The following is a 23,789-nucleotide window of genomic DNA, read 5'->3' on the forward strand; positions in this document are numbered from 1 at the left end:
GGATTTACAAAGGGCGGTTCTGATGGATAGGGAGAGGATCCCCAAACTTGAGAGAGAACTGCTGGAACTACAAGCGGCGTTTAGCGCGAGGTGTGATAAGATTAACAAAGAGAAATGGGAGGCTAGTAGGTTGAAAAATTTTGAGTATGGAGAAAAGTGTGGAGCCCTTCTAGCCTGGAAATCTAGGGCAGATAGGGTGAGGAATAATATAAAGGCTGTAATACAAAGGGATTCTGGCTTATTAACTTCAGAGGACGAATTGATTAGAGATGAGGCTATGGGGTTTATGTCTACTCTATATCAAGAGGATACTAGAGTTGGATTGGATGAGGTGGATGAATGGCTCAATTCGGTTAATTTGCCTCAACTGACAGAGTCAGAGAAAACATATTTAGCCAGCGAGATCAAAGAGGGTGAAATACTGGAACAAGTAAAGAAAATGAGTAGAGGGAAAGCCGCTGGCCCAGACGGGCTCCCGATAGAAATTTATGCTGATAACCTTGAAATAGTGGTCCCTGTGCTTAAGATACTTTTTAATAGTGTCCTTTTAAAAGGAGAGCCTATCCCTCCATCTTGGTCGGAGGCTACCATAACCTTGTTAGTTAAACCAAACAAAGACCCACAGAAAATGGAGTCGTATAGACCAATTTCCTTATTAAATTCGGATCTAAAAATTTTTTCAGGGATACTGGCCACTAGATTGGCGAGATCCATTAAAACAATTGTACACTCTGACCAGAGAGGCTTTATACCTGGGAGGCAGCTGAATGAACTTACGTTTCAGGTTTTAGGAGCTATTGATTATGCTGAAGCAAAGGGACTGCCGCTTGCCATTGTAGCAATAGATGCAGCCAAGGCCTTCGATCGGGTAAATTGGGGGTACCTTTGGGCTTCTTTGAGGATGTTTGGTTTCCCCATATTGTTTATAGAGGCAGTCAAATCCTTATACTCTGGACCTCGTGCAAAAGTTTTAGTAAATGGTGGGCTATCGGACTGGTTTAATATAACTAGGGGTACAAGGCAGGGTTGCCCCCTGTCCCCATTATTGTTTGATGTCTATATAGAACCTTTTGTTTGTACACTTAGAAGAGATAATACAATTACTCCTTTTAAAATCGGTGAATTAGAGTTGAAAACCGCATGGTATGCAGATGATCTTTTATTGTATACTTCTAACCATGTCGAGGCAATTCCACGGCTTTTTGAACTAGCGGAAGAGTTTGGAAGAGTCGCGGGGTATAAAGTTAACAAGGAAAAAACGGATATAATGGGATGGAATAACTTAATCCCGATAAAAGGGGCTAAACAAAAAATCAGATACTTAGGAATTTTTTTACCTCAGAAATTGGCGGATATTTCTAAAACTAGTTGGGTGCAGGTTGTAAACTATTGTTGAGATGGGGAAATATCCCGCTTAACATCTACGGGAGAGTAAATCTTATAAAAATGATTATCCTCCCTAAAATAACGTTTCTTTTTAATGCTATCCCTTTGGTATTTAACCATAAAGATATTGCCTCTCTTCAAGGAAAGATAAGTTCATTTATATGGGCCACTAAATCGCCCAGGATAGCGTGGAAGAAGCTGAGGAGGGGTCTGAAAGTAGGGGGATTGGCTCTACCTGACTTGTTAATTTACTGCCAAGCCTTCCACTTTAAGAACTTTAGAATCTTAGCCAATAAATTGGACTCTTCTTCACAAGGGCGCCTCTTTCAGGCTCTATTATATGATCAACCGCATGGTTTCGAATGTTTTCTCCTTAAATTTGGAGACCAAAATTTTTTCAAAAAGGTCCGCCTCAAGATTTTATTAACAGCACTTAAAAATTGGGGATTTATTCAGAAAACTTTTGGGATACCTTATTTCAATCTATATGCTCCAATCTGGGACTCCCCAGGCACTCCCGAATGCCTCCTGGATCAACTATCTCAGCCTCTTAAATTAGCAGGGGTCAAAGTATGGGGTGACCTGTGTTGTGAGTTTAAGCTTATGGATTGGGAGTCTCTAGCAAATCTAACGAATAGATCCCTGACTAGGTTTAAGTTTTACCAACTGTCTGTGTGGTGGGCTAGACAATCTTGGGGACCGACAGTTGATTTCCCAATCTTTGATGCTATACGTAAGGTGGGAGGCTGGAAACGGGAAGTCTCGTTTTGGTATCAAACACTGGTTGGCTTTGGGGATAGTTTAATATTAGAGGTAGAGAAACTTTGGGGCAATGGTTTAATAGGGAATACGGAGGAGACACAAGAAATTTGGAAAGAATCGTTTCACATGTCTCAGAGAATCATTAAACCCGCTAATCTGAAGAGAAACCATTTGTTTACAGCTTATAGGGTCTATTGGACCCCGCTTAAACTGTCCCGGGTTTCTTCTGATAATCACTTTTGTCCAAGATGTAAGTTTCCGTTAGCAGATGACACCCATATGTTTTTGAATTGTCGTAAGATTTCCGGTTACTGGGGGTCTGTCTGCCGTTTTCTAGAAGAGCTTTTAGGTATACCAATTATAAGTTGTCCCCGATTGATCTTTTTTGGTACTCTACCAGGACTCTGTTCAAATATTGTTGCACAACTCGTGTTTTATGTGATTGTTATAGCCAGGAGAGAAATCTGTAGACTATGGAAGTCTGAGATTCCTCCTAAATTTGTTGATTGTATGAGAAATATCATGTGGATTAGTCAGTCAGATATTGCGTGTGATCAAAGAAGCTCGGAGATGCTTTGGTCTCCTCTTCTGGCCTGGTTAAAGAAGACTGATGAGTCCAATGATTAAGCCAGGGGTTTGTGGTCCATCCTTTCTTGGCACCAACGGGATTCCCAGTGGTTGATGGAAATGGATAAGGAGACAGCCCTTCTCTGGGGGAATCCAGTAGCCCTGAGGGTAGGAATCGGAATCAAAATGGTCAGTGTGGAGGGCCTGGATAGTTCCCATCTAGAGCATTTACTATCTGGCGTATGTATGAGGACAAAAAAAAAAAAAAAAAAAAAAAGAATTTGTTGTCTTGGTTGTAATAGGGACTCCCGACTTGAGGACTCTTGTCTGATTCCTTCGGTTGGAACTCCCACATATGAGCTCTATTCAAAACATGGTATCGGCCCCATTGCCTTTAACAAGACATGGACTCGATACATGAAGAAAGATGGTGTTCTCAAATGGCCAGAAAACGGTAGTTTTGATCCAAATGTTTCTAGATAATTTGGAAGCAGTTTTGTTCAAAAGAAAAGCCCGGCCGGCAATGTTTGACTCTTTCCGCCTTTGGCGTAAGGAAGCCAAACAGAAAGAAATTAAACAAGCGAAACGAGATAGCAAAGCACAGGGTATGACAATTATACAGGCTGCCCAACAGTTCAAAAATGATGAAATTGATAATGCGACTGAAATTTCAGAAAGACAACATCGTATGGCGATAGATAAATGCTATCCGGTGTTGCCTGCTTCTTCTTCTGATAATAAGAAAGATATAGAAAAAGATCCCCTAATGTCCCATTTATTAAGGTTGCCTCCGCCCTATGCGCAAAATGCCAATGTACCTCAGCTGTTACAGCCTGCTCAGCTACAAGTGGTACCTCCACCGGTTCCGGCTCTTCAGCATTTGCCTCCTCCAGTATTACTGCCCTTGCCGGTTTTACCGTTAGTCTCAACTTCTTTGCCTTCATCTCCTGATCTTAGATCTACTTTGCCTTCTGCTCCTCCTGCAATTTTTGGTTCTTCTCCTGTCAGTTCCCCTAATACTCTGTCTCCAGTTCTAATGTCTAATTCACCGTCTGTGCGTAAGCGTCTCACAGACACTGTCACTGGTATGCTATCTCCTTTCTTTAAAGCTTTAAATATGTCTCCGGCTTTTGCTCGAAGACAATCTCGTAGTCAGTTCCCAGATTTTGAGGAGCGAGAGAAGCTAGACTCTCTTGCACGAAGATGGATCAAGAAGGGTCCACAATATAGTGTGCTTGATATTATGCCTACCTTTTTGCAATGGAATGCCCCTACGCAAAGATATGTTTTCAATGTAATGTGCAATATTCTTATTAAAGAATGGGAAGATATGAGTTCGAGTCCGATCTCACAAGATCTGTTAAATGTTCAGACTGATTTTGAAAAAGGACTTATTGTAGGTTCTAAAGTTGAGGAAGCTGTAAGGACGCTTATCTCTTATAGATCCTTATTGTTTTCTCAGATTTTTCTTGATTCCGATCCGTTGGTTAAACTGACGTCGAAAAATGACCCTATGAGAGAGGTTCCTCCAGTATGGAAGGAGGCAGTTGTGGCTGTAGGCGGTAATGCACCTATTCCTGCTCATTTCCAACGTATATGGGTACATGTTCCTTGGAAGAGATCTGAAGTTTTGGCCCTTAAGCAGACTCTACCAGATCCTCGTAAGAACCCTGCAGGTTATTACAAAGAATTATCGCAGACAATTGATGCTTGTATCATGAATCTAGCAGATATTGATATGCTAATGGATAATGTTGTCCCACAGACAATATGGGCTAAGATTCGTAGAGAGGATCACGCACAGGAACTAGGTGCTACTTGGGATGTTATAACTAATACAGATAGAGATCAATTGGGTGGCGCAAAGCCTGACGCTCTGATCTCGGAACTTCCTGGTAGAATTATTACGTTAATGAAAACTATGATGCCTGCACTGAGAGTTAATTGGGATAAATTAGCAGCATGCAAACAAAAGAAAGATGAAAGTGTCTCTGACTTCTTTACTCGTTTCGAGGAGACATTTATCGACCACAGTGGTCAGGACATGGCTACCGTGGGGGGACAGCGATTATTCGTGGACAAATTTGTATTCAATTTGCTTCCCGAGCTGTCACATAAATTAAAGGATTCAGAAAGTTCATGGGCTGTTTCTTCTTCTGCCCAGATATTGGCTACTGCACAATATTACGAGAACAGAGATAAGGAAGAAAAAGAAAAGCAAGAGAAAAAGACGAAATAATTAAAGACGAAGGTTCTCTTGCAACAAGCCAATCTGCCACGTTATGCTCAGCCTCAAATTCAGCAGCCTCTGCAGTTTCAGAGGTTGTATCAAAAACCTGAGCCATACAATCCGCGACCTTTGTTAGGTCCTAATCAATGTGCCTATTGTAGAGAGGAAGGTCATTTTAAGAATAGTTGTCCGGTTTTATTGCAGCGCAATGGAGCATTATCTGCTCCATGAGGTCGTGCTGGCCTCCAGTCAGCAAACAGAGGTAGAGGTCGGGGTATGTTGACTCAAGAACAGCGTGCCCTTCCTTCTCCCAATTCCACTAACTACTTTGATCAGCAAACTGTGAGGTCTACACAGTATTACAATGAAGACCATTATGTTGAAGGTGAGAATGAGAGTCTTCATGCTAACTAGGACAGCCATGGACAAAGTAAGGGAGTTGTGCCAATCCCAGTAGATCAAAATGGTCCTTATGTTAACGTCACTACAATGGGTGTTTCAGAGCCATTTCTTCTGGATACTGGAGCAATGAGAAGTTCTATCATTCATTCTAAACTCCCTGGGGCACCTTTGTCTGGCTTAACAAATGTTTCTGTAGGATTTTCTGGCGCCCCTGTTCGCAATCCAGTTTCTTGCCCTTTGCCCATTTCAGTTGGTCCTTATGATTTGGAAGCTCCACTTCTGTTAACGAATGGTTGCGGTGAGAATCTGTTGGGCCTAGACCTATTGAAAAGAATGCATGCTACTATATATTGTTCTCCTTCTGGCGTACATCTTACTCTAGGACAGAAATTGGTCTCCCCAATGTATTTGTCCTAAGACCAGTTTCCTCCTGAATTTCTTTCTCTTCCAACAGCGCTTTGGGCCACGGGTCCGAACGATGTGGGTTGTCTTGAGATTCCGCCTTATGTTGTCACTCTCAAGCCTAATGTTGAATTACCGCGCATCCCACAGTATAGAATTTCTGCCGAAGGTGAGAAAGCGCTTTTGGGAATCATTCATGACCTGATTCAGAAGGGTGTGGTTGAGAAACAAGAGGTAACACATGTAATAGTCCTATTCTTCCTGTTCTTAAACGCACTGATCCTTCACAGCCTCCTGTGTACCGTTTTGTAATTGATCTGCGAGAAGTAAACAAAATTGTGATTCCGCAATTCCCTGTTGTTCCAGATATCACTGCTTTGTTGACAATGATACCTTCCACAGCGACTTGGTTTTCTGTTATTGATCTGAAGAATGCCTTCTTCAGTATTCCCATTGCAGAAGAGAGTAGGGACATTTTTGGTTTCTCTCTTGGAGGCCAAGCTTCCGGTTTAAGCGCACACCCCAAGGCTATTGTGAAAGTCCCTCCATTTACAGTCAAGCTTTAAAATGTCATCTTGATACTTTTCATTTGCCATCTGGTGCTGCTCTTATCCAATATATGGACGACTTGTTAGTCGCCGCTGATTCAGAAGATATCTGCAAAGATGTCACTATTGCTTTGTTGCGCCACTTGTTTAAGCTGAATCACAAGGTTTCACCTTCCAAACTACAATATGTTTGTCGAGAAGTTACCTACTTGGGTCATCTCCTATCAAAGGAGGGACGACGATTGACACCAGAACGAATTCAGGCGATTGCACGAATGTCTGTACCATCCACACAAAGGGAAGTACGTGCCTTTCTGGGTATTACTTCTTATTGTAGACAGTGGATCCCTAACTTCTCTCTAATAGCCAAACCTTTGTTGGCACTCACTTTAAAAGATACGCCTCAGCCCCTTCCATGGACTGATGAGTGCCAAAAGAGTTTCACTGAGTTACTTACAGCTCTCTGTTCTGCTCCTGTACTAGGCACCCCAGATTACACTAAGCCTTTTACCCTCTATGTTCATGAGAGAGAAGGTTGTGCATTATCAGTTTTAGCGCAGCAATTTGGAGACAAACAGCGGCCATGTGCCTATTTTTCGGCTACGCTGGATCCCGTAGCTAAAGCATTGCCCAGTTGTCTCAAAGCGACAGCAGCAGCAGCAATTTCTATCCGACAGTCTGCTGGAGTAGTGTTAGATAACACTCTCATTGTCATGGTGCCACATGCAGTGGATACTTTGTTAAACAGAACGAAAACACAGCATCCTACAAGTGCTCGTTTAACAGGTTACGAGCTGACGCTGTTGGCTAGTCACATACACATCAAATGATGTAATACCCTGAATCCAGTTACTTTGTTGCTCCTTCCAAATGAAGAGAATGTTGAGGATCAGCATGATTGTTTCTTCCGTACTGAGGAAGAGACAAAAGGGAGAATTGACCTGAGAGATACACCGTTAGAGAATCCGGATGGGACTCTATGGGTAGATGGTTCTTGTTTTAAGATGCCTAATGGAGATACGGTTTCAGCCTATGCTGTAACTACTTTACATACTATTGTGGAAACTGCACGCATTAGACACAATTCAGCGCAAGCAGCAGAATTGATAGCATTGACGAGAGCTTGTATATTATCAAAAGGGAAGAGAGTGAACGTGTACACTGACAGCCAATACGCTTTTGGTGTAGCGTTCAACTTTGGGCGTCTCTGGAGGGAAAGGGGTTTCCTCACTTCACATGGCACCAAAATACAACATGGTCAGTTAGTGACTGATCTCCTTGAGTCACTTGCCTTACCCACCCAAATAGCGATAGTGAAATGTAGTGCACACAAGAAGATTACGGATGATGTTGGTCGAGGAAATGCATTTGCAGATGAAATAGCAAGGAAGACAGCGAGAGATTCAACGAGTCGAATGTTTGTGGCAGGTCCTGCGAATTGGGTCAGAGAGAGAGGAATGTGTGAGAATACAGTGGAAAGCGTGAAAGCGATTCAGAAAGAGGCTTCAGAAAGCGAGATAAGCAAGTGGAAAGAAAGTACTGGAATGTTAGATGAGATGGGTTGTTGGGTGGAATTATCTGAACATCAACGTTGGCTGTTACCAGATGCCTATGTTCTCCCAGTGGTTACTATGGCACATGGTCCAGCCCACTTAAGTGCAAAAGGCATTTGTAAACTTCTAGCTCCAGTGTGGCAAAATGAGAATATCCCAAAATGTGCAATGTAGTAAAGCACTGTATTGTTTGTCTAATGTACAACCCGGGAAAGGGAACCCCAACTCCAGCGGGTCACTTTGGTCCTCCGACATATCCATTTGAGGTGTTGCAAATCGATTACATTCATATGGAGCGATGCAACAACCTCAAATATGTTCTGGTGGTAGTATGCGCCTTTTCAAGATGGATAGAAGCATATCCTCTAAAAGACAATACAGCTTTATCCACGGCTAAAATCCTTCTAAAAGAATTCTTCCCCAGATTTGGTTTGCCGCGCATTGTCTGGAGTGACAATGGGAGCGAATTTGTCGGCCAAGTCATGCAGAAAGTTTGTGCTGGTCTTGGCATCAAGTAAAAGTTCCACGCGGCAAATCACCCACAGTCAGCGGGTTTAGTAGAGTGTTACAACGGAACCTTGAAATTAAAATTAGCTAAGGTTCAAGCAAGTACAGGACTCAATTGGCCCGATGCTTTGCCATTAGCTCTGCTATCCACCAGAACTGCAGTACACTCTCGTTTGGGACTTAGCCCTTATGAAGTGGTATTTGGCCGTCCGGCCAACGTATGGGGAATACCTCGCCCTAAGAAATTCTCAGACTTGCCATATCCAATGTTGATTGATTATCTGCATGACCTTACGACTAAATTGCGTATTCTTCATCAACAGGTTCAGAGTGCTCTGCTGGAGGCTTCCACAGACCCAGGTCACTCCATCCGACCAGGTGACTGGGTGTGTGTGAAGAATTTTCAAAGGTCCAATAATCTGCAACCCAGGTGGCGGGAGCCTCGAATGGTCTTGTTGACTACAAGGACAGCAGTTAAAGTCGAAGGAAAGAAAAATTGGATTCACGGTGTGCATTGCAAGAAAGTGCCTTTGCCTTTGCCTTTTGATCAGTGGGTTCGCATAGGTGTTGGTGACTGTGAAATCGAAAAGACTCCACGATTCGTGCCTTTTAGCGATGCACACATGAAAGGGACACTGTCTGAGAGAGAGGACGACGACATTTTACAGGAAGCAATTCCATCGCATCGTCGCTTGGATACGACTGAACCACAATCATTGTTCCAAAATCAGAGTGTTCCAGGGAAGGAACACTACAATCTAAGGCCCAGACCAAAGAAGATTTAAGACTTTTCTACTCTCTTGTGTAGTATTCTGTTCCGGTTGCAGGGTCATGGTAGGAGTCTAGGTCACGACCTGAGTAGTGACAATAGGTCTGCAGGATCTTCAGTGTCATAGGACGGTAGAGCATCGTGACTTCAGTGATTGAGGAAGATTGCCGTGAGCATCCATTAGTAAGATGGAAACTACACTAAGTAATAAAGAAAGAAGAAACGAAATGAAGAAAGCATCCTGTAAAATAATGTACAGTCGTTTTAGTATAACTTTATGTGTTTTTATATCATTATGTGTTGCTTTGGCGATTATTGGTTGGATAATTTATGCTTTGCAGCCAAAAGATGCCTCCCCTTCTTCTTCTTCTTCTTTGTCTTCTTCTACTATCTCTCCACACCTCTTTCATACTCTTCCTTCACATGAACTCGTTAGAAGAACTGAGTATTATAACAATTCCTTTATCCAACTATTACATCAGCATCAATTAGTGGTTAATACAACTGATTGTTGGGTGTGTGGTCTTATGCCACATACCACAGAGAAAGGAATGCCCTATCTAGTTCTTCCTTTTTCTTATGAAGGTTCTGCTTGGGCTTACTTCGTCATTTTCTCCGACGCTTATCAAAGCAAATTCAAACGATCTGTTAGTACACAAATTAATTATCCGGATTTTAGTCATAGTTCTTTAATTAAGGGTATGGTAGTTATGGCTAAAATCATGGAAAACAGCAAAATTCCCGTTGACGAACGAAAAGCATACACTAATTGGAACATCACCCAATACATGTCTAGTCTCAGTACTAAGGTTGGAAAAGGAAAGTCCTCACCAATCTGGACTATACCACATCAGGGCAACTTCTGCTTACAGATAAATGATCGCCGTTCTGACATTACACAAAAGAATACCTGCTCCTACACGTACGTTTATTCCTCTCAGAACTCGCCTCCTTTAGTGCCTTCTCAAGGCACCTATTTCATCTGCTACAACAGAGCTTATACTTGGTTACCAACGGGTTTCTCTGGCACTTGTTATATAGCCTTCCTTCTTCCCCCTACTTACACTGCTTCCACAAATCATCACCGAACCCGATATGGCAGAGGGATTATTGATTCAAAGGACACAGCAGGACAAGAGGGAGGAGATTTCCTTAAAGGTTTTCTTCCCTTCTGGGGTCCAATGGCTAACAGCAGAAATATAAGGCAATTGGTCCGAGTCGTAGAGACTACAATAGACATCACTGTAGGAGCCTTAAGTAACATCACGGCAGAACTACAGGCGGATCGTCTTATGACCTTGCAAAATCGAGTTGCCTTAGACTTTGTTCTTGCCGATCGTGGTGGAGTGTGCAAATTGATCGGGTCAAGTTGCTGTATTTTCATTCCTAATGACGCTCCGACAGTATACCAAGCTATCTCCAAGTTGCACATAATCTCTGAGTCTATTCATCAGGACGAAGGACATTGGTCTTTAACGGAATGGTTTTGGGGACTACTGTCCAAATGGGGTTGGAAAGCATTGACATTCCTTGGTATAATCCTGACCATTATATTTTCCTGTTGCCTTTGCATACACTGTGGTCCCGCTATCTGTGATCTTTGTGCTACCATGTGCGTCCCAAAACCCAAGCCACAAGTAAAAGAAAACATAAGAATGATGTTACAGCAACAGCTCGATGACCTCATGGCTATTGACGTGGACTCAGATTAACTTGAGTCTAACTTGCCTGAGTTCTGGCAAAAGGAGGGTGTGAGGAACTTCGATTTTCGAACACGATCGAATCGACCCGCCATTTTGTGACCCGCCGCCATTTTGTGTTGCCATCACTCAGGCAGCACGGCGAACAAAGTCTATTCTGCTTTTTCTGTAGCCTGGTGTCGAAATACGCCCTCGGCCTCTATTTGCAAAGCTGGTGTTAGAACTAGCCGAGTACACTAATCCCTGTCTGGCTTTTCTAATCCCTGTTTCAATTATCTGTTGGCTCACACTATTCTTTCCTGACTTTATCTTATCGACTGGCCTTCACTGTCTCCTGCTACCATTCTCTTGTTTCACGACTATCCTCCAATACACACAAACGTATCTCTCCACCTGCAAGTTAGTTATGAATCTGTTAATGTATCAGCTTGAGGGTGGGGTGACAAACACAGTTGGAGGAGAGGTCTCTTCGAGTCATCTGATATTTCTGTTTTCAAACCTTTCCTATTGGTTCCGCTTTGTTTTCCAACTTTCCCTATTGGTTCTTTCTTATATGCTCTGGGAGTGTATCTCGTTAATAATTGCATCGTTGTATAGTATTTAATCTGATGCGCCACAGAGTGAAGTGGCAGTCTCCTGAGAACCTACTTTGTGTACTTCTAGGATAACTGTACTAGCTGCAGCTAAATAAATCTGATCTTCTAACGCCGACAGAGTGTCCCGTGTCTCTGTGTAGCGAAGCAGGTGAACTCCGGAGACATTGGGCGTACCCTGTGCCGCCAGGCCCAAAAGGTTCTGGTTCTTCAAACCAAAAGAGTCCATAACAAGGGTGAAACTGGTCCTGGGTTGTTGTGTTCCGGTTAAGGGTTCTAACTTGCATATGGGTGAGTCGAAACTGAGGGTAAATAGTGTGCAAAAAGCAATGTATTGGCGTATGGCCGGCGTAATTGCCAATGGCTGAGATTGAAGCAAGCATTCCATCTATCACCTTGTTGTTTTTGTGTCTCATAAGAGCTAGCATAGCATGGTCTACTGTTATTGTCTTTTATGTTGTTTTGAACAATATATATTTTTTGCCAGCTCTGCCGGTGACACACTAGAATGGCGTCAGAATTTCTACACATACTCTAAATACTATATAATTAATGGGTAGTTTTAAGTAGTGTACAGAAAGTAGGACCAGAGTCCTGATGAAGATGAATGCTTGCGGCCTGTAAGGGCTATTTGCGAGGCAGAAAGATGTTGATGCTACACATACAGACGGTCTTGATATGCCCACTTGTTTTTAACCTTCTGACAGGGGCTACTAACAAGTAACATTTTACCTACCCCTATGCATTTTTAGAACTTTGGTCCTACAATGTCATTTTAGCATTAGGAGAAGCTGTACATTTTAGACACACCATTGGTAGAGTGGAATAACCAACACTTTACTTGCACTTGGGATACACATGTATTCACATAACACCTCTAAGTTCACCAAGGAAGAAGGCATCCAGCTATGGCGAGGAGGGGACAATTTAATGAAACAAAGGTAAGTTTAACGTTTTAATACTTTCAGTTTAAGCATTCATGTTTAACTAGAGAGGGTACCTTTCTCTCGTATTAAAAGGGCATTGATTTCTTCCAATATTAATGGTAATACACATTAATCCGGGGCACGTTAATTTCCAAGCACATAACCTCACAATGAGCATAGTATGACAATATGCGGTGTGGGAAGTAGGTTCTAGAAAGAGTGGATGGAGAAGTTTGATTGGTTGGAAATGTCTTCATCTAAATAAAAACTCCAGCAAAACACTGTACAATATTTAAACGGTGTGGGTTATTTGTTCCAGATATGTTTTGATGTATTTACTGCTCTGTTTTCATTCTGGTTCTAGAAGTATTTGGGTGGAATTTACTGTTGCTGCTTTAAACGTTTTTTTACCTTGCCATAAAATGAAACCGTTTTTTAAAATTGAAAACTTATTAAAGCGATTTCGATTCAATTAGGAATATTGCTTTTAGAGTTTTTAGTTCTGCTCCTGTTTGATGTCCCCAGGGAGTTGCTTCTTGGTTGAAAAAGGGATTGGCTCTGTGCCCGTGGTTTGTTAGGAGCTCAGATTTCCAAAGGTTTATTGTAAGTGACAATGCAGACTTCAATGTGAACTTGCAAAGCACGGCGCCATGTTTTTGTCGTCTGGAGCAGCGATCACCCATGCATGCTATGATTTTAAGGCAGTTAAATGTTATTCTTAACGTGCACAGGCTCAGGTTTTAGCAACAGCAGGTTTGCTCAAACTGTGGGCCATTCGTATTATACCCACATGGCACGGCAGAGATTCAGTCCTGCTAAGTAAAAATGTCTGTCGATGAGCGATGACAAAAATTAAAATGGGCAGCTGCTTGGCTTTCCGTGCTGAGATTTGGGGGGAAGGCGGGGAGATAATGTTGCTGGAAATCCTTCAGCGAGGCACGCTGTTCGTTATGTGCATCTCATAATTTATCTCACACAGCTAGGCGGAGCAAAGGCAGCACACTATCCATATTAGCAGGGCTTTAAGTGGGATGATAATACTGGGGGGTCTCTCATAGGGGCGTGGCCACTGTAATTAAGGGCGTGGCTTAAAACACTTGAGCTGCACATCTGTGCTTAGTATGGTGTGCTCCCCCACCGGTATTTTGCTGCTTCTGTCGTTGGATCCACATATATGTAAACTGAGGTGCAACTAGAGCCACATTTCTGGGGGGGCTACCAAAAATTTCGGGGGGGGGGCTAATTCTTCCAGCAATAGGATGAGTGGAGATGAAGGGATGAAATAACAACAAAGCCTCGTTAACACGTAAATGGTCTTTTAAAAACCTGTGAAGTACTTGGGTGCAGCTGCAATAAGCTCAAAAACTGTGTGTGTGCCCGGGAAGCTGCCTCAGCCCAGGCTGACACACACAACGGGGGTGGGCTGAAGCCCTTTGAGCCCTATGGACATTGCAAGCCTGGATATAACACAACAAGTAACATTATACCTACAAGTCAGGACTATTGACTTTGTCAATTGTTGTAAATTGCATAAGATAAATTAGCAACAATCTACCACTTTGTTGTATATAATATTGAAAATGCTACTCAGTCTTGTGGGCGAAGTTGTGGTGTAAGGCTAGAACAGCCGACCTTCGAGTTGAGAAAACAGGTTGGAGCCTGACCTCCTGTGATTTAAAAAATGAATATGCTCTTGTATAATGTTAATGGTGCTCATGTAAAGCGCTCCACGTTTGTGCTATATAAAACTGAAAAACGAGTATCTCTGAAGTTACATCAAAGGCAGACAGGTTGTACTGTTGTAGAGTTAAGGTTTTTTTTCACCCTGAGGCTAAAAATGGAGAGCCCGATAGGGACCCGTCTCGGCACATGCTTTTAAAATTTGCCAGTTCTGACCCCCGGCAGGACCCGGCCCACTTAAAGCCCTGCATATTAGGTTCAAAGTTTTAAGGGGTAGTGCATCCTGGTTATTCGCCCGTGCTGTATTAATGAGGGTGTATGTGTTTTGGAACATGTCCTTAGAAATGGGGAACCTCTCACCCATTAATTCCATAGATATGTAAGTAAACCAGGGCAGGTGAGTGTGTTTATAGTATTCTGGAAAATCCGAAATGTTGATGAATAATACCGCGTTCAATGTGGTAGTAAGGTTTATGTTTTCCAAGAAAGTCCAAAGCTCAAAGGCGTTTCTTATTGAATTCGAATCACTAAATCCAAAACATACCCAAGCACAGCCAAACTTACGTAAGCACAGCCAAACACGTGTTTCGCCCCCTTGAGGAAGACAAGCCTGGGGCTTTTTCAAGGCTGGTTAGTTAATAAGACATCGGCTCCATAAGTAGACATAAAAGAGAACCAAATACATACAGTAGTAGAATGTCGAGTGAAAAATACAGACATTACAAGATTAAGTCATCCAGTTTCTAAAGTGATCATAATGCCAAAATTCAAACCAAAAATAAAATCCAAAAGAATAGAAAAAATACCATAAGCACAAGGCCACAAGTACCGACCAAGAGCGCCAATTTCAAGAGTGTTTGATGTACAAGTGCGAATATATGAAATTTAAATATAGTGAGATGTGTCTATTCAGCATATTTGCAAAACAACAAGTCATTGTCGAGGTGTGATATAGAGAGACACAGCAATATTTCAATCATTGGCAACATAACATGGATGTACATGAGAGGCAAACCACATAAAGACATGGGAAGCACGGTTTGTAAATATATAAAGAGCCTGTATTGATTATAGATGTCAAGTAGTGTTCATACGTTCATCCAAACGTCATGGAGGTAATGAAGATGAGATATATGGAAAAAACAAGAGCAATTCTATAATAAGTAAAATATAATTGTAAATACATTTACAAAAAGGTGCGAGTGCGTTTGAGTACAACACTGTCCTAGTGCATTAGTGAGGAATCAGAGTACAGTTCCAGGATGTATAAAAGATGATAATAAATCTCACATAGACCTGTAATGAGATTAGTTAGTTGCAGGTGATATTGATTGGACGGTAGCTATCCCAGTTCGCCTAACCCGTGGTTAAGCCTGGTGCAGGAAATATCCATATTAGGAGTGAGCAATAGTTACACTACGCCCTTGTAAATCATATAATTTCAGGAAGTTGCGTTACGCTTGCTGAAATTCTAAAAGTTCTGGCATTATCCTACAAGTAGCTACATGCTGTAAAAATGTACCTATGACGCATGGGAGCAAAAGAACGCGAACGCCTCTCACAATGCTTATGTTGAAATTCTTCGTGCACCAATGACACACAGATACATTTTTGAACTAAAATATAGCAGGAAATTTTGAATTTGCATTTTGCGTAATTAATGGTAAATTGACATAATTTCGACCTAATGTTGTATATTTACGCACAACGAAAGCACATAAAAGTTTGCGAGATCTTTAATTGAGTTCTAAACATTATCAGCGATTATCCTAATACTAATGTCAATTTCAGGGTCAGCAAATTCAATTGACAATTCAGAATGACTTATAGCCATAAGCAAGAAAAATAAGCATTGTAGGAGACAGAAAGCAAAAAAAGCCTAAAACAATAGCCTATTTGAGAATGGGCGACAAAGAAGACCAATAGAAATCTAGACTGCCAGTTAGAGAGATGGAGTAAGGACGGGCAGGAGGGGGGGAGAGAGAGAGAGAGACAGAGGGAAAGAGAGATAGAGACAGAGAGTAAGAGAGAGAGAGAGAGAGAGAGAGAGAGAGGGAGAGAGCGAGAGAGAGAGAGAAGGGAAATAGAAAAGGGAGAGGGAAAGGGAGATGAGACATGGACACTTCTGTCTCTAAAAATGTTAATTTTATACCATCTAGCCAGTATTGGCTGGCATGGATAGTGGTTGGGGGGCGGGCGCTAGGGGTCGCGGGGGGATTGGCAGGGGATTTTGCAGGTGTTGCGCGGGGTGTCACTGGGGGATCAGGGGGGGTGTCACAGGGAAAGAAAAAAAAAGATTACAATTAAACTTAGCTTTCCGCCAGCTGGGTCCCGCTTCTTCTCTGCTCCTGCTTTCCTGCTCTCCTGCATCAGGAAAAGGAAGCAGGCAGCCAGGCTCTCTCCCCTAAACCAATCACAAAGCTGCAAGGAGTGTTGTGATTGGTCAGGAGGCCGCCCAGCCAGGGGCTACTGAGGTGGCCGTATTCTCCATGCAGGTTGCATTGCAGTTTGCATGGAGAAGGGTAGAGTGGGCACGACTGGTTTGGGCAGCCCGATAGGGCCGATCAAACAGTCTTTGCGCACTCAGGAGCAGACAAAACACTCCTGCCCTGCTCAAAGAGCAGATCAGCCCCACCCCCCGCAATGCGCAAAGCAAATATAAAATGGTAATAACTTAAAGTTATTACCATTTTATGTTTTGGCTTTCTCACACTGCGAGAATGCAGTGGGGCAACGCTCCTCCACCCTTGTGGAGGAGCCGCTCCTGCATCAAGCAGGAAAACAGAGTATCATATCTCCATAAAACTAGAAGAAATGTTAAGTATGAAAAGAAACCCAAAATGGGCTTTAAGCAGAAAGAAACCTTCTCATGTAAACCATGCTGCATGCACTGCAGTGAACACACAGCTCAGAACGACTGTTCAGCAGGTCGACCCTAGAACTGTGATATTTGTGGACTCTGAAGGTAAAAAAGACACTACCTTTAAACCGTTGACCGCAGCACAAATTCCGCCACGGTGTGGGTGATTTAATAAGTGGGCGGGGTTTGGACGGCCCGGACCGTCCTCCGCACACGTCCACCGTCACGTGGGACGGCCAGAAGCCATCCGCAACACCGAATGGGTTAAAGTGTTATATCCTAATTAAATTAATCCTAAAAGGAGAAGATTACAAACCTGCTTAGCATATTAGCTTGAAGAGTTAAGTGAACTAAAGAACATTTCAGTACTGCTCTTCCTGCTTTTGTGTAGAAAGCTCTGTGTTCCATGACCTCTGCTTCACTTAATGATAATAAAAGCATTTATAGGAACAAAAACAAGAAAATGCATATTTTTAAATATCCTAAAGCTACAAGCTTGGTCTGCAAAATAATCTTCTCTTCTAATCTGAACACTCAAATACACCCTCTTGTCAAATAAGCGAGGGAGGAGTTGTAGACTAACACTGGAAGAATGAGCAGAACGACACCTGACTATAAATGCTAAAGTGGCTTTTTCTGAGCACAACCACACTGCCTCTACAAACAGGTTCGGTGCAAGGCCGGTTCCAGAGCATTTGCAGCTGAGAGAAAGTTTGGAACCTTGCTTTTGGGTGAAGGTATGTGATATTTTGGGCATGATTTGCAAAGGTAAGCTTATACTTTTGTGTAAGTTATAGACTGTTTACGATCCAAAAAGGTATATTACTGGTCAGGGCCGGACTGGGAAAACAAAGCAGCCCTGGCAATTTTCTCAGACCAGCCCCAGGGCAAGCACTGCTTGGCCCCAGGAGGCTGGAAATGCTTGCTTGCTACTTTTTTTTACTGGGGGTTGATATTGCAGCACCGCTGCAAAACCAGCCCCGAGTAACAAAACTGGCCCCCACCAATGCAGAGCCGGCCCCTTACCTTCCAGCCTTCTGGGGTAATGCCCAGTGCCCGGTATAGCCAGTCCTGCTTGTTACTGGTAGTAATTGTTACACCTACAGAATCCTTGCACATAAAAAGATAGGACAGTGCTATCCTTGTATTTGCGGAGACTCAGCAGTCATAAATATACTACTAGTAAATACCTTTGTGAATAGCAAACAGTGTTAAACATACACAAAAGTGTAATTTTACCTTTGTGAATCAGGCCCAGACTGTTTAAATATTTCATGGTAAAGCAAGAGCTGGAGAACTTAGCCCCTCTGAAGATCGAAAAAGGTCATGTGTGAAGCCACTGATTGTATGTAACGCAATGCTGACTTTGAACTGAGAAAAAATATGACAGGTTAGATTTGAAAGCCGGCAAGTAATATCACACATTAGAGTCCTATATGGCACTATCACCTCAATAGTTACACTCATGCCATGTGAAAAACAGGCACCATGATATACCTTGTTGTCATTTGAGACTGACTTCGAAATACTATAAATCTTGACATTCACTTGTCTGAGCAAAACGACACCTTTTCTACAAAAATGGCCTGATTCACAAAGGTAAACTTATACTTTTGTGTAGGTTTACTGAAATAACTCGAACACGATGAAGAGTCTAGCCACAGGTTTCATGCACAGGAGGGGTAGGCGGAACATACCGTGGGCAGAATAAAAGTGAATTGGTAAAATACAACACATCTCCTTCCCTAGAGAAAAAAAACATGAAAAGAGTACAGCAGAAAACTTTCAAGGATTACGTATATAATTAAAACATTTTATAATCATTATGCCACAAAGGTTTTTTGTATTGGTTCCTAAGAAACCCCTTTTTTGGTTGAATACTTAGTCCAACATTTGTTTGTGCTCTGTGTTCCATTGAAGCATTTTGTACATCTTCACTGTTACCTCTGACAATTCTGTCATTGCTCCACACTTGTCCATCATCAAGTAGTTCAACATTTCTGAACACTTTGCACATTTTCTTTCTCTCTCAAAACTTTGAAGACCCAGAATACACAGATCTTGGCAGTTTTACCCTCATCAAATCCCCTACCTTCCAAATCTTACTCCTCGCTAACACCTTACTGTTATACCTGTTGACGTATTTCTTTTGGTGTTCTTGAACTCTATCTCTGATCTTGTTACGGTCCACTTCTTCCACTTTATTACCAACCAGCCACAGGGGACTTAACTTGGTGCCTGGTTCTCTTCCTTTAAGAGACTTGAATGGGGAAACCCCTGTAATGGAGTGAGGGGTTACCAGGTATGACCAGATCATTTAATCGAACTCTTTCCTGACGTCCAAACCCTTGTTAACATTCAGTTGGATACACTCTTTTATCATACGATTAACTCTTTCAACTAAGACGTTTGCTCTAGGACAATACAGAGCAGTTTGCAAATGGTTTACAGAAAATTTATACAAAAACTCTTTCATGAGCGATGAAGAAAATTGAACTCCGTTACCTGTTATTAACGTTTGTGGAACACCTTCATTCCTAAAAACGGCTTGTAAGAAGTTAATGACAGTACTAGTAATGACATTGTCGACAATTTTTATGACCGCCCATTTAGAGTGATAATCCACTAATGTCAATATGAATCTTCCTCCTAACCCCTTTACATTTAATGGACCAATGATGTCTAGTGCCAATTTGTTCCAAGGAGCAATAGGTACTACCACGCAGAAATATGACTTTTACTTACATGTTTGCTTTTGTCGCTACATGAGTATCTTATGCATTGTCTGATACACTTTTCGATCATAGCATCTATGCCTGGCCACCTGTAATGTAATCTGATCTTACTTTTTATTAAACTACATCCTAAGTGACCTTCATGTGCTAACAAAATTATTTTTTCACTCAAGCTTCCTAGTGGAACGAGCTTGTCCCCCCTGTATACATTTTCATTACTTATGTACAATTTGTTCCTCACCTCCCACAATCTTTTTACATCATCTGTAAGATCCAAGCACTTATTTGGCCATCCTTTAAAAATGTATTCCTTAACGCTCTGGATAGTGGGATCATTTTTCATTCTGCTTTCCCATTCTTTCTCCTGTATTCCATCTGTGATAGCTGCAATCACATATTCTTCAGCTACATTTTCTTCTGATTCTTCACTTGCTAGAGGAAGTCTTGACAAGCAGTCAGCTGCTTGGTTACTAGGTCCTGGAATATACACAATCTTAAAATTTTACCGTTCTAAACCAAGGCACCATCTGGAAATTCTAGGTGTGGTTCTTTCAATATTCTTAACAGAAAATGCATTCACCAACGGTTTGTGGTCAGTTTTTAAGGTACAATAAATACCCACAAGAATACTCGGCAATGCTTAACTGCCCAGAAGCAGGCTAGTGCCTCTCTTTCCACTACTGAGTACCTAGCTTCTTCTTCAGATAATGCCCTTGATGCAAACGCCACAATCCTTTCCTCACCCTCCACCACTTGACTGAGAGTTGCCCCTATACCTTTGGTGCTTGCATCCGTAGTGAGAATGGTACATTTACTGGTATCAAATTGTCCTAGAAAGGGAGCATTTACAACGTGGCACTTTATCTTGATGAAAGCTTCTGTACACTCTACACTCCAACTGATCTTTACTCCTTTCCTTAAGAAGCTTCGTAACGCATGGGTAATATCCGCAAAGTTTTTTTACAAACTTTGAATAAAATTCCGACAACCCAAGGAAGGATTTTAATTCTTCCTTATTTGTGGGAACAGGGACTGATCTTATAGCCGCGACTAAATCTACTTTAGGCTTTATACCTTCTCTTGAAATAACGTGTCCGAGGTACGTGACAGAACGTACTCCTAGTTGGCACTTCTCTCTCTTCAAAGTTAAACCTGCCTCCCTTAGCTTAGACAAAACAGTTCGGAAAGTCTCATTATGCTTCCAAAAATCAGCAAATCATCCTGGAAATATAGTACTCTGTCTACACCTTCCAAAATTCTTTGCATGACTCTCTGAAACACCGCCGCTGCAGATGCGAGTCCAAAAGGCATCCTACAGAATCTAAATGCATCGAATGGTGTGATGAAAGAGGTCAATGCTTTGCTGGACGGGTGAAGTTTCACTTGATGATAGGCTGAAGATAAATCGATTACCGAGAAAAACTCAGCATTTCCTAGCTTACTCAGCATTTCATTTCTATTAGGCAAGTGATGCCTATCAATCCAAATATTGTTATTTAATCCCCTTAATGTTATGCATAATCTGATGGCCTTAGTATTAGACTCAGAAGTGATAACTGCGGGAGCAACCCATTCCGCACTTTCAATTTCTTCAATCACACCTTGACTGATTAACTTGTCCAGTTCTTGTCTAAGGGGTTCCTGCAACATTATAGGTATGTTTCTGCACTTGTGTGCCACCGGTTTTGCACTTTCCTTCAATTTTATTTTATGCTTAGACTCTTTCAAACATCCTAGCTTGTCAGAGAATACTTCTGGAAATTCATCCAATAGTTCCATACCACATGCCGATCTTTCCACCAACATGACAGGCACTTCCGCTGTGGGATCAAGTTTCATCTCCAAATCCTTTTGATGTGCCCATCCTAAAAGATTAGATCCTTGGCTGGCTATGTACACCTTTCCTACAGTACTCCTGTCCTTAAATGTGTTCCTCATCATGGCTACACCTTCCAGTGGTATGGGATCTTTATTGTATCCAACAGGAATTACATCTGGTTCAACTAGGGGCAATGCCTGATCATCAAATTTAGAGTGGTAAGTTTCACTATTGATAAATGTGAACGGAGAACATGGGTCTGCAAAAACTTCTACTCTTCTTCCATCCAATCCAATCTCACACTTGGGCAAATTTACCATATATACATCCTTACTTCCCTCCACATTAACTTGAAGAACATATTTACTTCTGTCCTCCTCACTGTTATCAGTGACATTTACAGTTCTCGCAGAGGAATCTTTGCATACACATGCAAAACGTCCCTTACGATTACAATTTCTGCACATTGCTGTTCTTGCCCAACAATTTACACTATTAGCAAGATGACCAGAGCCTCCACACATAAAGCACTTCATTCTGTTTTCTTGAAGAAATATTCCCTTATTAGTCTCTTTCGTCGTTTCACCTTTTTTTTTCTCCTTGACAACCCATACATTTTTATCTTCTCCATGTATCTCATTTACTTATTTTTCACAGATAACACACATTTCTTTTACACATTCAGCAGTATGCTCTACACTCTTAGCTATATCAATCGCATTCTTCAAATTAGGATTCCCCACTAATATCTTCTCCTGAATTTTTTTGTTATTAGTACAACGTACTAATTGATCTCTAATGAGGGAATCTGTTAACTCATTAAATTCACAAGTGTTTGCCAAACCTCTTAATACTGCTGCTATGTAGCTTCCTACCTTTTCATTCTTTCCCTGACTTCTGCCAAAAAATGAATGCCTTTCTAAAACTACATTTATCTTATCTGCAAATTGCAATTCTAACTTTCTAATAGTAATATTATGCACATCCCTCTCACCCCTTTCATCTTCTTCTTCAAGTTCTGGAAGACTATCAAAAACTTTCCTCCCTTCACCACCCAGGTTATGTAATAAAATATGCTGTCATCTTATTGCAGAAAATCCACTTGCACCTATGGCAATTAAATACGCCTCAAACCTTTAATCCAATTTTTCCATGCCATTTGGGGTTCTCCTTCCTCCGTTAAGAATGGTGGGGGTTGGGTCATACTTGCCGCTGCCATGTTGTTACTAAAATAACATTTCACCCGAACAGAGTCTATATGTAAAAATATATGTCTATAAATTCAATGTATTACTGCAACCCAAGGAATACTATTCTGAAACCTATACAATAAGTCAATACCCCCCCCCAACCTAGCAAGAATGAGTTTTACAGATATGAAAGTTAACTCTACATATTAAAACAATTATATTGTTGTTCACATTAAAATCTCACACAGGTATAGTATAATTTCTTTTGAAAATATTTGTGGCTCACAATCCCAGTATATTACTTCTCAAGTAGGCTTATTCATAGGTACATTCTCTAGATGATGTCCTCATGGCTGCAGTACATAGTGATGGAAATTATCATAAAAATTTCCCTTGCCAGTGTCACAATAGCTCTCTTCACTCACCGCTGAATTTTCCAAAGTTGCTTATTCAGAAACTCATCTCCTTCTGGAAGTTTAATAGCGTACACTTCCTCCTGCTTGATTCAATCCCGAACAGCATCAGGAACAACACTAAATATTTCCTCATAAATACCTTAACTTCTTTTACTTTGTGACACTGCTCACTTTCGAATGTATGCGCAGTAGCATTAGCTTAAAGTATAGTTTCCTCTTGAATCTTGTGTCTCCTCCGTATATGTGAGGTAAAATAAACGCGCTAAAATATTTCCTCACAATTACCTTCGGTTTTCCTCTTAGTGGCGCTGCTCATTACAACTGTACATTGCGCTTTCATTTACTTCATGAACGTTTCTCTGTCGAATCCTGTACCTACTCAGCAAGCTTAATTTATTTCACTAAACGCCGGAGCTCCTCCCCTGACAGACTCTACTTTCGTGACCCGGGTATGTGCGTATACTTCCTCTTTCACTACCTTCAGAAGAAATCATGCACACCCTGATCCTAAAGTTTCCTCTGTCTTCGGGAATCTGTAGAGGTGGTATCTTGATGAATCTACAGAGCGCGTTCTCCACAGCTGGGCCACACATGGAGGGGATGTCAGATCGTTGCCCTCCACGCAACTTCTGCTTGTCGCCAGTGAAATAACTCGAACACGATGAAGAGTCTAGTCACGTGTAATTTATTTAACTGTAATGTCTGACACCCATAACCCAGAATGACCGTTAGAACAAATGGAGC

The sequence above is a fragment of the Triturus cristatus genome, chromosome 5_2 (genome assembly GCF_964204655.1).
Source record: "Triturus cristatus chromosome 5_2, aTriCri1.1, whole genome shotgun sequence".
NCBI classification, from domain to species: Eukaryota; Metazoa; Chordata; class Amphibia; order Caudata; family Salamandridae; genus Triturus; species Triturus cristatus.